The following is a 4,848-nucleotide window of genomic DNA, read 5'->3' as shown; positions in this document are numbered from 1 at the left end:
AGTATATTAAAAGCTGGTGCTTCCACACAGGTGTTATTCCTGAGTCAATTAAGCATGCTTAGGGTCATGTATAAAAATGCTGGGTTGGCCAATATTTTGGCTACCGTGGCTATATCCCCATAAGATGACGATGCCCTATCCATAGGGCACTAGTGGTCACTGAGTGGTTTGATGAGCATGAAAATGATGTAAACCATATGCCATGGCCGTCTCAGTCACCAGATCTCAACCCATTTGAACACTTATGGGAGATTCTGGAGCATTTAAAAAAAATATGTATTAGCTACATGTTATTCAACCATACATGGGGCTCCCGAGTGGCGCAGCGGTCTAAGGCACTGCTTCTCAGTGCTAAAGGGGTCACTTCAGACCGTGGTTTGATTCCAGGCTGTATCACAACCGGCCGTGATTGGGAGTCCCATATGTTGGCGCGCAATTGGCCCAGCTTCGTTAGGGTTTGGCCGTCATTGTAAATAAGAATTTGTTCTTAACTGGGGGGCAGTATTGGGTAGCTTGGATGAATAAGTTGCCCAAAGTTAACGGCCTACTCCTCAGTCTCAGTTGCTAATATATGCATATTATTATTACTATTGGATAGAAAACACTCTGAAGTTTCTAAAACTGTTTGAATGATGTCTGTGAGTATAACAGAACTCATATGGCAGGCAAAATCCAGAGGAGGAATCAAAACAGGAAGTGAGAAATCTGAGCTTGGTATGTATTCACCAGAGTCCCCAATGAAATCCCCTTGAGATATTAATGATGTTACACTGCCTAGAGGTTCCACTAGATGTCAACCATCAATAGAAATTTGAATGAGACTTCTACGGTGTTGTGGGAGTGAATGAGAGCAGAATCTCAGGTGTCTGGCAGTCAGCCATTTTCTGATCACGCTTATTCCTCATGGTACCCACTTGTGTTCCATTGCTCATGAAGACACGAAGGAATACTCCGGTTGGAACTTTATTGAAGCTATATGTTAAAAACATACTAATGATTGATTCTGTACTTAGTTTGAAATGGTTCTTCGACCTGTAATATAACTTTTTGAAGTTTTTGTCCGATGTAACGTTGACTAGACTGAGCATTTGGATATGTAAACCAAACGTGCTAACAAAAGAAGGTATTTGGACATAAATAATGGACATTATCGAACAAAACAAACATTTATTGTGGACTTGGGATTCCTGGAGTGCTTTCTGATGTCGATCATCAAAGGTAAGGGAATATTTATCATGTAATTTCTTGTTTATGTGACGTTTACTTCTGAGCGCCGTCTCAGATTATTGCATGGTTTTATTTTCCTGTAAAGTTTTAAAAAAATCTGACACAGCGGTTGCATTAAGAAGAGGTATATCTATAATTCTATGTGTATAAATTGTATTATCATCTACATTTATGATGAGTATTTCTGTTGAATGATGTGGCTATGCAAAATCACTGGATGTTTTTGGAACAAGTGAATGTAACGCGCCAATGTAAACTCATATTTTGATAAATATGAACATTATCAAACAAAACACACATGTATTGTGAGTGTCATCTGATGAAGATGATCAAAGGTTAGTGATTAATTGTATCTCTATTTGTGGTTTTTGTGATGGCTGTGTTTTTCTGTGGCTATGTGGTGACCTAACATAATCGTTTGTGGTGCTTTTGCTGTAAAGCATATTTGAAATCGGACACTGTGGTGGGATTAACAACAAGATTAGCTTTAAAATGGTATGAGATACATGTATGTTTGAGGGATTTTAATTCTGAGATTTTTGATGTTTTGAAATTGGCGCCCTGCACTTTCAGTGGCTGTTGTCATATCGCTCCAGTTAACGGGATTGCATTTAACTGACTTACCTAGTTAAATATAGGTTAAATAAAATAAACAAACATGTTTCAACTGGAATATAGCGAAAAGGATTCGAAACAAATAGTTGGATTTAGCTAGAAGCTCAACTGCAGCGGATGTCAGCACCAGGAAGGTAGATGAAAAATACATTGGCTAGCTAATTAAGTAATTTATCCTGCAAGCCCAGCTAGCTAACTTTAGTTTATCTACTGAAACCTATATTGTGTATTGCTGCCTAACATACAGTGGGGGGAATTGTAATTATTTTTATGTTTGTTAACTTAGGTAGGTAGGTAGGTAGTGTTAGGGTTGCATCAATTCGAATCTGGTATCAGGATAAATATGACATTGAGTCACCGATTGTATACTATGTATTTTTTATTAGCTAAGCAATAAGTGGTAAATGCAATTTTCGTATATACGGGCTCTCTGTCACACCTCGCAGGGCAAACAGAGAACTGACTTGTTCCTGACAAACATATTATAATATACTCTGACAGAAGTAGTTCCTGCTTCCGAGCCGGCCTGTCAGAGTAGAGACTGGGCGTGGTTTAAACTCACTCAGCCTATCGTTGACTGTTGGCGCCCTAGCTGGTTCCAACCCCCTAAACGCGGTCAGTCGTTGTAGTTGTGTAGAATATCTATGCGCTCACACACTCAATACAGTTATCTCACACCTGGCTCCTGTTATCTAACAAAAGACTGTTTGTTCCCTACACTACGTTCTGTATGTGCCCGTTTTTATGTTATTCTGTATTTTCCCATCACGAGAAAGGGCCATGGCCCTGAAACTGTTAACAATGTCTCAAGTCAGCTATGTTGCATAACACATACATCCACACAAGCCAACAGCAAATAATCTTACATCACATATGATATGGTAAGGGCTATAGTGTATAACACAGAACCTCACAATCCCCCTTTTTACACCCCCGAGGGGTGTAACCACACCATCCGATATACTAGGTTGCTGATGAACCCAGGAACTTTAAACCTTTATTTTGTGAATACATGAAGTGATGCACGTCCCTTTGTTGATTAACATATATATAAACTGGAGTTTTTGATTCCCCCTTTTGACACCCGCAAGGGTGTCACTCATTATCCTTTATTTCAGCGGTCCAACATAGTAATATGTTAATAGCATTTCATGAAAATAATAAAAAGTGTATTATTAATTTACATTTTTGTAATGTTTTTTTTAACAGAAAAACAGAAAAAAAATCAACAAATTATATATGCTTTTCGACTCCCCCTTTTGACACCCACAAGGGTGTCACTTACCAAAAATAGGATAAAACTTAGGATAAAAAATTGGATAAAATGTTAGCTATAGGATAACATTTTGGTCATGGAAAACAGAGTAAAACAAAGCAAAGCATTATTATAAACCATCTGGTCCTCTCAGCTACTCCTATCCTGTACCAGGTGGGCTCCTTGCCACCCAGGGACTCTAAACCTTCACATAAGAGAGGACAAGTTATGTATTTAAGAAGTTATCATTCCACGACCTCACCCACAGCAAACCAGGGGTCATCCTCAGTCAGCCCCATCTTTCTCCGGAAGTTAGATTCCGCATCTGCATCTCCTTCAGAAGCATCAAGCAAGGGCATCATACCTGAAGCCTGTACCACATCTGTAACAGACTTCTTCAAACAAGGTATGATGCAAGCAGCACAACAGAACAATAACAAAAACACAAGAATTAGGGTCAGAAATCCAGTAACCACCAGTGATGCATACTCACCCAGTCACACCCCCATCCAAGACATCCAGCCAGACTCCTCCACCACAGCCATGCCCTTCATTTCTGCCGAAAGCTCGTCCAACCCAATCAAGGGCTTTGAAATGCTCCCATCTGGGCTAGTGTTATTGGGGATAAAGGTGCAACACTGTTCCTCAAACATTTTACAGACACCTCCCTGGTTGGCCAGTATCATATCTAGGGCAAGCCTATTCTGTCTAGCAGTCTGGGAAGTGGCTTCCAACTGTTCTGCCATTCCCATGAGTGCAGTGTGGGTGTAGTTAACAAATCGTTGTTGGTTATAGTAAATGTAATTTATCCAGGCAGTTTGTTTGGCATCAACTATTGCAGGACCACTAATGGGCAACAAGTACCATAAGCCATCATTTCTATATAGAGCCTGGAACTCTTGGGGGATCCCTATTGGGACCCCCAACATGTTGGTGCGAATGCTATCGGTACTCTCAGACCAGGGAGCATCGCGTTTCTGTCTGTTATTAGACCGTCCCTGAGCCTCTGAATCATGAGTGGATCCCAGTAGCTGATTAGCTGTAACTTCAATAATAGTTAATGGAATTATGAGACTGGTCAGGGCACAGGTTCACTGCCAATCACCCCTTAAAATGGGTGTCAATCTCCTGTTTGGTCCACACATCCACCATACATCAGCAACACCCCTTGTCTGTTTCAGGCCTTCTACAGGCCAGGTTGCGTTAGTGGTGGTGTTGGTACTGCAGTCCTCCTAAGGGAGGCTCCCGTAATCTGTGCCCCTACCTGTGCCCGTCACACAGCTGTAGTTTCCTCCGTACACTCTGACCCCCCACGGAGCCTTCAGAGGTGGGATGTCTGGGAACACAAGACTCAGGGGTTTACACAGGGTAGAAGTTGGCTCATTATGATAGAAGGCTTGTAAAATACACCTCTAGCCTTCCCCACTGCTAAGAGCAAAAGGGTGAGTGGCCAGTATAGGCCTGGCATGTCCACAAATAACACAGTACTTTCTATTAAGTTTCTTGGCAGTGAATCTCATGTAGGCTAACCACATGTTTTCCTACCTTCGTAGCCAGTTTCAGTACCCAATTTATCAACTGCCGAAATGTCCTTTATATTGATTACCTGAACCGGGTTGGCGAGTTTAGGTGGTGGGGCGGGAGTTGACCCAGGGGCGGAAGAGGAGCCCAGCTGTTCCCTGTCCGCCGGGGCAACAGGTGGCCTTGGCAGCACTTTTATGGTAAACATCCCCATCGTGTCTGCCACGATT

This window comes from Oncorhynchus mykiss, chromosome 16 (assembly GCF_057628025.1).
Source record: "Oncorhynchus mykiss isolate SJ-2025 chromosome 16, ASM5762802v1, whole genome shotgun sequence".
NCBI classification, from domain to species: Eukaryota; Metazoa; Chordata; class Actinopteri; order Salmoniformes; family Salmonidae; genus Oncorhynchus; species Oncorhynchus mykiss.
This window is presented reverse-complemented; position numbering follows the sequence as displayed.